This window comes from Anoplolepis gracilipes, chromosome 11 (genome assembly GCF_047496725.1).
Source record: "Anoplolepis gracilipes chromosome 11, ASM4749672v1, whole genome shotgun sequence".
Lineage (NCBI taxonomy): Eukaryota > Metazoa > Arthropoda > Insecta > Hymenoptera > Formicidae > Anoplolepis > Anoplolepis gracilipes.
In genome coordinates, this window is record NC_132980.1 from 5,350,512 (window position 1) to 5,363,985 (window position 13,474).

Below are 13,474 nucleotides of genomic sequence, written 5' to 3' on the forward strand. Positions count from 1 at the left end.
AATAATGTTATGGAGCGATTCTACTATCGCACTGCATTGGATTAGAACACCGCCGCATCGCCTAAAAACATTTGTAGCGCATCGCGTCGCGCAAATCCAGAAACTCACTCATCCGCAAATTTGGCGACACATTAAGTCAGAAGACAACCCAGCCGATGCTTTATCTCAGTCAATTATCGAATGCTCTTGTCAAGAATCAGACATAATTTTCCGGTCCGTCGTGGCTATCACATATTGAAGACAAATGGTACAACGGAAGGGCAACATTAGAAGAGATACTGGAATTGAAAAAAAAAATTTGTTTAACAACGGTTTCACATGATTTCGAAATACTCAAAAAATATTCATCATATATGAGATTATTGAGAGTCCTTACCTTGTGTTTACGTTTCAGTAGATAGAATAAGAGAGTTCTAATCCAGGGATCTGAGGGGGGTGAGGTAAGCGGGGGTGGGACGAGGCGAGGTACCTCGCCCACCGTACTGACCGGGGGGGCAAATCCCCCCCCAGATTTAGGGGGAAGGGGGAAGTACCAAATGTCCCCCAGATTGAGGGGGAAGGGTGGTACCAAAAACCCCCCTGATTGAGAGGGAGGAGGGGAGAGGCATACATATGGTTCCGCACGTGGAGGGAGTGTCCTCTCCGACTGACTGCGAAGGTCTGATGGTGAGAGAGAGGAATGTCAAGTGTTATAGATAAAATAATCACCCCACTCTGTTTATCCATAATGTATATTTGCAATACATAATTACGTTCGCAACGCGGTAGAGGGAGAAGGTGCTATAGGCGTTCGCAACGCGTTAGAGGGAGACGGTGATATAGGCGTTCGCAACGCGTTAGAGGGAGACGGTGCTATAGGCTTTCTATATAGCGTAGGACAAGGAGATGGTAGGAAAAGGAGATATGGGTGTGAGAGAAAAGAATAGAGAGGAAGGATAGCGAAAAGGAGAGCGTGTTATGGGGTGCGAGAGAAAGAATAGAGAGGAAGGAGGATAGTGGAGGCGCGATAAGACGGACGCTAAGGCGTACGCGAGAAAAAAGATAATTTTTGTATGTTAACTTTTTTTATAATATTAAATGTTATCTTATTATCTAATTATATCTAATACAGAGGAAGAAGGATGGGATAGATGAGGAAAGTGGAAATAAGTATTATATATATATATATATATATATATATATATATATATATATATATAAGTTTAACATAAATTTTTATTTAAAAAGTGTGTATGTGTATAGATATAAAGTGTGTGTGTGTGTGTGCGTGTGTATGTTTTAAAATTAAAAATTTAAAAAGATATAAAAATTTGCCAAATTGGCCGGTCATTACCGCTGGCAGATGCAATTCCGTAATAAACGATTTGTACGCGCCGGCATCTAGGCTTAAATTACGCAGCGAGGTCGATAGACAAAAGATCCTTTAAGTCTTTATCAGTTTTTTCAACACATGTGTGTGTGTATTAAATGAACTATGTACAAGTCGCTTTCTTTTTTCTTCTAAAAAGTCTTTCCTTCTTATTCTTTTTATCAGTAGCAGCCTCACTTTTTGAAGATGCCTTATTTCCGGAACTTTAAATCGCATATGTTCTACATCGATATTTTCATCGATCACATCACATAAAAAACCTATATTGTCACGGATCTTGAAAAACAGTTTTAGCGATCTTGTATAAGTCTTTGGTAAAGCAGTTTCACGATTTTGTAAAAATTGCACTATAGAATTCATGGCACTACCGAAGGCGTTGTAGTTTATGCGATACTAAACTATTCAAAAGTTATAGCACCGTGTGTGCGGCTGTCGTATGATGAAATCGATTCAAATATTCGGTTACAAATGTATACGACAAAGCGAGAGATAATATTTTGGCTAAATGATAACATAAACAGAACGCCGACAGTACGGATGTTTGCACTAAAGAATAACGTTTTGCATAGCGGGTAGGCATTATCATGTATATTTAATTTGATTATAAATGTAATCAGGCGTTCTATAGTATGATGTGGTGTATGTGTAGGACAGAGTGTATGATATTGATGATAAAAAAAAGAGAGCATGTTGGTAGGAAAAGGAGATATGGGTGCGAGAGAAAGAATAGAGAGGAAGGAGGATAGCGGGAAGGAGAGCGCGCATGGTGAGAGAAAGAATAGGGAGCGCGCATGGTGAAAAAAGGACAGCGCTATAGGTGTAGAACAAGGAGAGTATGATGTGTAAGGAAAGGAGAGAGCATGATGGTAAGGAAAGAAGGCAACAGTAAAAAAAAATAAATGTATCAAAATTTCAAATTTATTTAAAATTAAAAAATTTAATTACAGAATATAGAAAATAATACTTGAAGTATAGTTTTAATGTAAATATGGGTTAATTGAACCTTCATGATGATGATTCAACCACCAATTGAATATTTTAAATACATTTTGTAAAGCGCAATTTCGTACATGTCTATCGCAACGCAGAGTAGCATCTAATTTATCTAAAGCAGGAACGTCATCATAATCGTTATCCAATATCTCGATAATAAGACCGATTCTCGCATCGTCTTCCAGTAAATTTGCCAACCATTCTCGTTTTTCATGTCCCTTAACATACACTCGAGAAGCTGCATCTTTCAACGTCACAGCCTCAGTGATTAAACGTTTGGCCATGTAGTATGGAATGTTTCCATCTTCCCATTGCAGATTGTGATGTTTTCCAATCAACCATGCAACTTGAGATCTCTCAGACCTCGTGAGCAAACGGAATGGTGTAAGACTCGTAAAAATATAATGAGACAGTACAGATCCTTGAGTCAGAATCGCAATTTCTTTCACGATAAATTTTTTTATCGATAATAAATCCTTGAAGATCCACAAACGTTGGCACAACCATAATGAAAAGATATTGGTGAGAACTACAACCAACGACTGATGTTAATCATCGAGTATCGCAAGTTTTATGTTTTAACATTGGAGGGGATAATTAGTGATCTATCGTGGAAAATTCTATAAATCTAATAATTCGTTACTCACTCAACTTTCTAATAAAGTACAATTATTATTATTATTATTACTATTATTATTATTACTTATTTTTTCTATCCTCAATTTTACTCCTGAGGGCCGTCCTTCGTTGTCAAGTGGATCTGAGAGAGTATAAGATACTTGAATGATATAATGAATACAGCGAAATTAGTAATGAAGTCAGTGTTAATTAAATTACGGCGAGAATAAGACTGATTTCTTTTGCTGCTGCGATAGTTTTGATAGTCCTTTCTTTACCTAATGAGGTGGGGGATTTTGACCTATGGAATGCTGTTGCTGTCTCTCTCACTCGTGTAGTACCGATTGTTCCGGTGATCCGGTATGCGATTCTCCAATTTCGTTTACAGAAGATTCGACCATTGGTTGATAAGACTAGCGTTCCTGCTCGGTTTAAGAACGCCTTATAACTTCATATAATATTCGGCGTACAATTTTGGTTGTAGGATAGATTTTTCTTGTATCGCAAGTTTTAACATTGGAGGGGATAATTGCTGATTCATGTATGTTTACGTACTACGTTCGTTAGAGGATTGTCACATTAAAGAATAGGCGAAGAAAGAAATAATAAAAATCAGTAATGAAAAAGACAACTGCCTCTCCACACAGCATTCATACAGATTATTATAATAAAACGATTATTGAATCACGACACAATCAAATAAACATTAAACAGACATGTATCGAACATTGATCAACATCAATTGAAACATCGATCCAACCATGTTCGAACCACAATCATACGTCAAATAAACATCAAACAAACATCTATCGAACCGCGATGAACATCGATCCAACCATGTTTGAATCACTATCGTACATCAAACGAACGTCGATCAACATAAAATGTATCATGATCAATTATAATAAACAAAAATCAACTATTTGTACTGTTTAAAAGACGTTAATTATTTTAATATCGTGAATTGAAATATAATACCAGATGCAACTGCATCACGTACTGAAATATAATACGATATAATACTACAGAGATGGACAAGAAAAAACTCTCATGTCATTAAATTATTAAAGCTGGTATGACCTTTTATTAAATTCGGTATGACCTTTTATAGATAATGTAAAATATTTGACAGGTGCATCGCATTATTAAAGCAAATAATGAGACTTTATTGTCAAATCTTTTACATTTTCTATAAAAGGTCATACCGAATTTAATAAAAGGTCATACCGGGTTTAATAATTGTTTAATTAAGGGCAAATATGTAAATAGTAGAATCAAAGACAGTTACGGAAAAATGAAAAGCCATTGCAACAGTTGATTAAAAGATTATAATGAAATTGAAAATTGTATTTTCTTATTTGTAGAACATGATAATAATAATAATAATAATAAGATATATTCATGTACAAATTTACACAAGAATGGTCCAATACTTGATAATGTTGATGTTGAATCGTAGTATCTCAGAATATCAAAAAATTTACTATTAAATGTAAAAATTCTTCTAATAATTGTTGTTTATTATGAAACGGTAAATATATTCTGATTATAAATGTTACAAAAAAATAAAGAAATTTGTGTTATTGGTACAAAATTGAAATATGTAAAAGATTTATATAAATCACCATGTCATGAAATATAATTTTGTGCGTAACATAATATACATATTTTTATAATAAAATATGTATACATAATTTCTACATGATCTTCGTTCATTTTGCGCAACACAGAAATGGATGACGAAAAATATATCATTGCGGAATTTAATGATGGTCTGCAGGTAATACCTGCTACATGGTAAACCGCAGATACGTTTACATGTATTTAGCCTAGTCACTTTACAACAAACAATGCTTCGTATTAATAAAGCTATAACTGCAAGAGAGATATTATGAGAAAAGTCAGATTGGAAGGAGTTACCAGTAAAAATTTTTGGCATTGCAAGTAAGTGAATAATATCAAACATAAATTTGTATGTATTATTAGTTACATGTAATATTGCATATATTATTAATAATTTTTATAACTTCTTTTACACTTTTATTTAAAATTATTCAGATACTTACAAAGAAGGTATACAAAAATTAATTTTGGTAGAAGATACATCAAATAATGATACAAGTCTATCTTCAAATGAATTACAAGAACGAGAAAAAAAGAAGACGTATAAGAACCAAAAAAAATATTTATCTTTCTCTTCTGAAAAAAGATGTAGATTTCTTTAAAGAAAAATAGTGTTACGCAAGGAAAAATTCTGCCCGCTCTTCCACAGAAACAAAATTTTGTGTCGTATGACAAAGAGCTACAGAGTACATCTAAACATATTGGAAGAAATATATTAGACGAAAACATATTGTTTAATGTAATAAGCAAAAACGGTGAGCATATTTGACCACAAATAACTGTTGGACAGATAAAATTTGCCTGAGCCTCCTATAGAGAAGCAGATGGCGTTTTAAAAACAAAGAGACGGCGGCGCGTGTGTGCTAATGGACAGAGTTCCACTGGCCTTTCTAAAGAACAGTCATCTTACAGTTTATCTCTAAACGAAATTTTGTAGAACAAAAAGAACAAAAGAGGCAAAGTTCAATTTGCCTCGTGCATCTCTTAGAACAAAGATTCATTCGAGGAATCTTGTGCATCACCGCCACGTGATAAGCTTTATCGTGACACGTGTGAAATTGCATCTAAAAAGATTGTGCGCACAACCTTACGCAGGCCATCGTCGGCCATAACCATTTTCTCTTTCGAGAAGTTTCGAAAGGCATCACCAGCCGAACTGTGTCCAAGAAGTGCTGTAGAGCATTGGTCTGAGGACTAATTTTACGTCTGTGAGTGCAGGGGGTATGAAAGTACCGGCCCGATTCACTATATTTGGCATTGCAGGGGGTACGAAGGTACCGGCCCGATTAGTTATCTTTTTTCAGGGAGAACACGGAAACAAAGACAGAAATAACGCTTTATTCGAGAAGAAAGAATAATTCCGGCGTACATATAAGAGTCCATTATATCTGTACAGTAAGGACTGTGGTTGTTAATTATTTTGTAAAATCTGGTTTATATCTTTATTTCTTTTGCGGACAGTCAAAGGTATGTGTGATATCGATACTAAAAAGATTTAAAGTTTATGTGAGTATTTGCGAAGTAAGAGTGAGCCGTACGAGGAGAATTCTTGATTCTCTCTTTATTTTTTTATATTTAATGTATGTTAAGCGAACTTTCGATTCTCTCTTTTTTTATATTTTATCCTTATTAATCTATGTTACGAATTTATTTCAATGTTAAAGATTTATTTGATTTACCACACACAAATTTAGTTATGTTAAATACGTTCTTTCGACGTATTCGGATAACAATATTATAAAAAACGTTGTCAAAATATTTTGTTACTGATTTTTATTATTTCTTTCTTCGCCTATTCTTTAATGTGACAATCCTCTAACGAACGTAGTACGTAAAATTACATGAATCAGCAATTATCCCCTCCAATGTTAAAACTTGCAATACAAGAAAAATCTATCCTACAACCAAAATTGTACGCCGAATATTATATGAAGTTATAAGGCGCTCTTAAACCGAGCAGGAACACTCGTTTTATCAACTAACGGTCAAATCTTCTGTAAATAATTATCCCCTCCAATGTTAAAGCATAAATCTTGCGATACTCGATGATTAACATCAGTCGTTCGTCGCAGTTCTCGCCAATATCTTTTCATTAGTTGTGTCAACATTTGTGGATCTTCAAGGATTTATTATCGATAAAAAAATTTATCGTGAAAGAAATTGCGATTCTGACTCAAGGATCTGTACTGTCTCATTATATTTTTACGAGTCTTACACCATTCCGTTTGCTCACGAGGTCTGAGAGATCTCAAGTTGCATGGTTGATTGGAAAACATCACAATCTGCAATGGGAAGATGGAAACATTCCATACTACATGGCCAAACGTTTAATCACTGAGGCTGTGACGTTGAAAGATGCAGCTTCTCGAGTGTATGTTAAGGGACATGAAAAACGAGAATGGTTGGCAAATTTACTGGAAGACGATGCGAGAATCGGTCTTATTATCGAGACATTGGATAACGACTATGATGACGTTCCTGCTTTAGATAAATTAGATGCTACTCTGCGTTGCGATAGATATGTACGAAATTACGCTTTACAAAATGTATTTATATAAAATATTTAATTGGTGGTCGAATCATCATCATGAAGGTTCAATCAACCCATATTTACATTAAACTATACTTCAAGTATTATTTTCTATATTCTGTAATTAAATTTTTTTTATTTTTAAATAAATTTGGAATTTTTATACATTTATATTTCTTTTACTGTCGCCTTCTCCTTTGCTCTCTCCTTTCCTTACACATCATATTCTCCTTGTCCTACACCTATAGCGCTGTCCTTTTCTCACCATGCGCGCTCTCCTTCCCGATATCCTCCTTCCTCTCTATTCTTTCTCTCGCACTCATATCTCCTTTTCCTTCCATCATGCTCTCCTTTTCTTATCATCATGCACTCCTTGTCCTACACATACAGCGCCTTCCTTCTTACATCACATCATACTATAGAACGTCTGATTATATTTATAATCAAATTAAATATACATGATAATGCCCACCCACTATGCAAAACGTTATTCTTTAGCGCAAACATCCGTACTGTCGGCATTCTGTATATGTTTTCATTTAGCAAAAATTTATATCTCACGCTTTGTCGTATACAATTTTTACATTCCGATTAAGAACGGTGAAATTCAATCAAAGAAAATGTAAGTTTCAATTATTTTCTAAATATTATTTTTTAATATATTTTAATATTTTATATAGCGTTTCATCTCGTCGTGCAGTTTGCATACTTGGGAGGAGATATACCTTAACCCCGACATCTTACAAATATTTGGAATAAGCGTTGGAGCTATGTCGTATGTAGAATTGATACTTGGTGACAACCGAGGCAATCGAGTAGTATTGCCTATCGTACTCTGGCACTCATTGATGCAGAAACGTACAGACATTGAACGACATGTACAATCGACTGAAAGTCATTATGGATCTGCGATCTATCTATCCAAATGATTGTATTAAACGGATCGAGGATTGTTAAATTAACATTATCTAATAAGTCTTTATATATGCAACCTCAAACATTGTTACATTTATTCGATTTTGAAAAATGTATCGATCATATGCATTCATGGTTGTGTCAAAATACACATCTTGTTAATGAAAAGTTTAAACAATTTTGTAACGTTTTGCAACGTAACAATATTACTAATGTAAATGTTGCTGTGAAAGCGATACGCGAGAGTGACGCGTTCGATAGCGGATCACTCGTAGATTGCGAATTGTTGACGTGTGCTATAAATAATATACTTTATGATACTTGTAAAAAATAAAAAAATTATTATTAACATTAATGTTTCTCTTCACACTATTTTATTCTACGACTCTTCCTCCTCGCATACATAAAATTACATGAATCAGCAATTATCCTCTCCAATGTTAAAACTTGCGATACAAGAAAAATCTATCCTACAACCAAAATTATACGCTGAATATTATATGAAGTTATAAGGCGCTCTTAAACTGAGCAGGAACGCTAGTCTTATCAACCAACGGCCGAATCTTCTGTAAACGAAATTGGAAAATCGCATACCGGAACAATCGGTACTACACGAGTGAGAGAGACAGCAACAGCATTCCATAGGTCAAAATCCCCCACCTCATTAGGTAAAGAAAGGACTATCGAAACTATCGCAGCAGCAAAAGAGATCAGTCTTATTCTCGCCGTAATTTAATTAACACTGACTTCATTACTAATTTCGCTGTATTCATTATATCATTCAAGTATCTTATACTCTCTCAGATCCACTTGACAACGAAGGACGGCCCTCAGGAGTAAAATTGAGGATAGAAAAAATAAGTAATAATAATAATAGTAATAATAATAATAATAATTGTACTTTATTAGAAAGTTGAGTGAGTAACGAATTATTAGATTTATAGAATTTTCCACGATAGATCACTAATTATCCCCTCCAATGTTAAAACATAAAACTTGCGATACTCGATGATTAACATCAGTCGTTGGTTGTAGTTCTCACCAATATCTTTTCATTATGGTTGTGCCAACGTTTGTGGATCTTCAAGGATTTATTATCGATAAAAAAATTTATCGTGAAAGAAATTGCGATTCTGACTCAAGGATCTGTACTGTCTCATTATATTTTTACGAGTCTTACACCATTCCGTTTGCTCACGAGGTCTGAGAGATCTCAAGTTGCATGGTTGATTGGAAAACATCACAATCTGCAATGGGAAGATGGAAACATTCCATACTACATGGCCAAACGTTTAATCACTGAGACTGTGACGTTGAAAGATGCAGCTTCTCGAGTGTATGTTAAGGGACATGAAAAACGAGAATGGTTGGCAAATTTACTGGAAGACGATGCGAGAATCAGTCTTATTATCGAGATATTGGATAACGACTATGATGACGTTCCTGCTTTAAATAAATTAGATGCTACTCTGCGTTGCGATAGACATGTACGAAATTGCGCTTTACAAAATGTATTTATGTAAAATATTTAATTGGTGGTCGAATCATCATCATGAAGGTTCAATCAACCCATATTTACATTAAAACTATACTTCAAGTATTATTTTCTATATTCTGTAATTAAATTTTTTAATTTTAAATAAATTTGAAATTTTGATACATTTATATTTCTTTTACTGTTGCCTTCTTTCCTTATCATCATGCTCTCCTCTTTCCTTACACATCATACACTCTCCTTGTTCTACACCTATAGCGCTGTTCCTTTCTCACCATGCGCGCTCTCCTTCCCGCTATCCTCCTTCCTCTCTATTCTTTCTCTCGGACCCATATCTCTTTTTCTTACCATCATGCTCTCCTTTTCTTATCATCATTATCATACACTCCTTGTCCTACACATACACCACATCATACTATAGAACGCCTGATTACATTTATAATCAAATTAAATATACATGATAATGCCTACCCGCTATGCAAAACGTTATTCTTTAGTGCAAACATCCGTACTGTCGGCGTTCTGTTTATGTTATCATTTAGCCAAAATATTATCTCTCGCTTTGTCGTATACATTTGTAACCGAATATTTGAATCGATTTCATCATACGACAGCCGCACACACGGTGCTATAACTTTTGAATAGTTTAGTATCGCATAAACTACAACGCCTTCGGTAGTGCCATGAATTCTATAGTGCAATTTTTACAAAATCGTGAAACTGCTTTACCAAAGACTTATACAAAATCGCTAAAACTGTTTTTCAAGTGATACGTGACAATATAGGTTTTTTATGTGATGTGATCGATGAAAATATTGATATAGAACATATGCGATTTAAAGATGTTCCGGAATTAAGGCATCTTCAAAAAGTGAGGCTGCTATTGATAAAAAGAATAAGAAGGAAAGACTTTTAAGAAGAAAGAAGAAAGCGACTTGTACATAACTCATTTAATACACACACACACACACACACACATGTGTTGAAAAAACTGATAAAGACTCAAAGGATCTTTTGTCTATCGACCTCGCTGCGTAATTTAAGCCTAGATGCCGACGCGTACAAATCGTTCATCACGGAATTGCATCTGCCAGCGGTAATGACCGGCCAATTTGGCAAATTTTTATATCTTTTTAAATTTTTAATTTTAAAACATACACACGCACACACACACACACACTTTATATGTATACACATACACACATTTTAAATAAAAATTTATGTTAAACTTATATATATATATATATATATATATATATATATATATATATATATCTTACTTATTTCCACCTTCATCATCTATCCCATCCTTCTTCCTCTGTATTAGATATAATTAGATAATAAGATAACATTTAATATTATAAAAAAAGTTAACATACAAAAATTATCTTTTTTCTCGCGTACGCCTTAGCCTCCGTCTTATCGCGCCTCCACTATCCTCCTTCCTCTCTATTCTTTCTCTCGCACCCCATAACACGCTCTCCTTTTCGCTATCCTTCCTCTCTATTCTTTTCTCTCACACCCATATCTCCTTTTCCTACCATCTCCTTGTCCTACGCTATATAGAAAGCCTATAGCACCGTCTCCCTCTAACGCGTTGCGAACGCCTATATCACCGTCTCCCTCTAACGCGTTGCGAACGCCTATAGCACCTTCTCCCTCTACCGCGTTGCGAACGTCTATCGCACCGTCTCCCTCTATCACGTTGCGAACGCCTCTAGCACTTTCTCCCTCTACCGCGTTACAAACGTAATTATTTATTGCAAATATACATTATGGATAAACAGAGTGGGGTGATTATTTTATCTATAACAGTTGACATTCCTCTCTCTCACCATCAGACCTCCGCAGTCAGTCGGAGAGGACACTCTCTCCACGTGCGGAACCATATGTATGCCTTCCCCTCCCCCCTCTCAATCAAGAGGGGGTTTTTGGTACCACTCTTCCCCCTCAATCTGGGGGGACATTTGGTACCTCTTTCTTCCCCCTCAATCTGGGGGAGATTTGCCCCACCCCCCGGTCAGTACGGGGGGCGAGGTACCTCGCCTCGTCCCCCCCCGCTTACCTCACCTTCCTCAGATCCCTGGATTAGAACTCTCTTATTCTATCTACTCGTTTCCGACCCCAAAACAAACATCACGGCCCTTTATGCGCGAAAGAAATCGACGAAACGGTAATAAAATTAATGAAACTCATTCAAGCATCAAGCTTCGCACGAGAATTAAACGAACTAACAAACAAACGTGATATAAATAAAACTAATATTGCCGCATTAAATCCGTTTATCGATGAAAATGGTTTAATTCGAGTCGGAGGACGCCTTAAAATGTCAGAATTAGCGTTTCCGCAAAAATATCCTATTTTACTTCCGAGTCGTCATTTTTTAACCGATCTCATCATTAGAGAAACGCACGAAGAACATTATCATATAGGAGTACACACAACTCTATATCTCATAAGACATAAATTCTGGATCCTTGACGGCCGCAATCAGGTGCGTAAAATTGTAAGGTCATGCGTGCGATGTTTTCGTTTTAATGTCGAGACAGTTCGATACAAAATGAGCAATCTTCCGAAAATGCGAGTATGCAATGCGACCCCGTTCTATCATACGGGAATTGACTTTTGCGGGCCATTCCGTGTTAAAGAAAAAAAACATCGAAACCGAAATAAGGTTAAGACATACCTGTGCGTGTTCGTATGCATGGCCGTAAAGGCTGTGCATCTAGAAGTCGTAAGCGATTTGACAACAGACGGGTTTCTCGCAACGTTACGGCGCTTTATAGCGAGACGAGGCATACCCGCGCATATCTATTCGGACAATGGAACTAATTTTAGAGGAGCTGACAATCATTTAAGAGAGCTATACGTTCTCTTTAATTCCGATGTACACAAATCTCAGGTGAATTGATTTTTGGTCGAGAAACATATCACATGGCATTTTATACCGCCCATGGCACCACACTTCGGTGGACTGTGGGAAACGACAGTAAAATTGTTTAAACACCATTTTAAACGCGTGGTCAAAGACCTTCTATTCACCTTTGAAGAGTTGAACACTTTTACGATCGAAGTCGAAGGAATTTTGAATTCCAGGCCCCTTTCATCTCTATCATCCGATCCAATTGATGTTCTAGTCCTAACTCCTGCACATTGTTTGATCGGTAAACCATTGATATTGCCCAAACTTGATTTAACGTCTGTTCCAGCCAACCGCTTGTCCACTTGGCAACATATCACGAAGGTGCGACAGGACTTTTGGACTCGGTGGAATTTGGAATACCTCAACGAACTCCAAATTCGACACAAATGGACAAAGAACGGAGAAAATGTTAACATCGGAGCGATCGTTCTCCTTAAGAAGAAAAATCTTTTTGCTATCAATGGGCATTGGGGAAGATCATCGACATCCATCCTGGCGAAGACGGAGTGACCCGAGCAGTCACCGTCAAAACAGCGATGAGAAAAATGAAGCGACCAGTGAAATGCATCTGTCCACTTCCGATCGAATAACATATAGCAAATAATTAATCGATAAGCTCTATATGTATGCGATGAATTAGGATAACCTAATTTATAATTGATCCGTACCCTCTCAACGGAGGGAGTATGGTTCGACGAGAAATAATAATATTAGTGGGCCCACTACCGATTTCGACGTTCGACGCGCTCGTCGAATGCTAACATGCGTTATTTTAAATATGCCGCTAAACGAGCACTATAATCCACCGACGAAACCCGCACGCGCAAGATCGAGAGCCAATCAGGGACGCCCGTGACGGCATCTCCCACCCGAGGTGAGGAGACTCGATATTACTCTGCCGCTTCGATCCGAGATCGACAGATCAGAGAGAATTTTTTTGTCGGTGAAATATCGATACGACTAAATTCAGTTCTTTACAAATCTCTTTATATATCAAGAGGCCGAGTC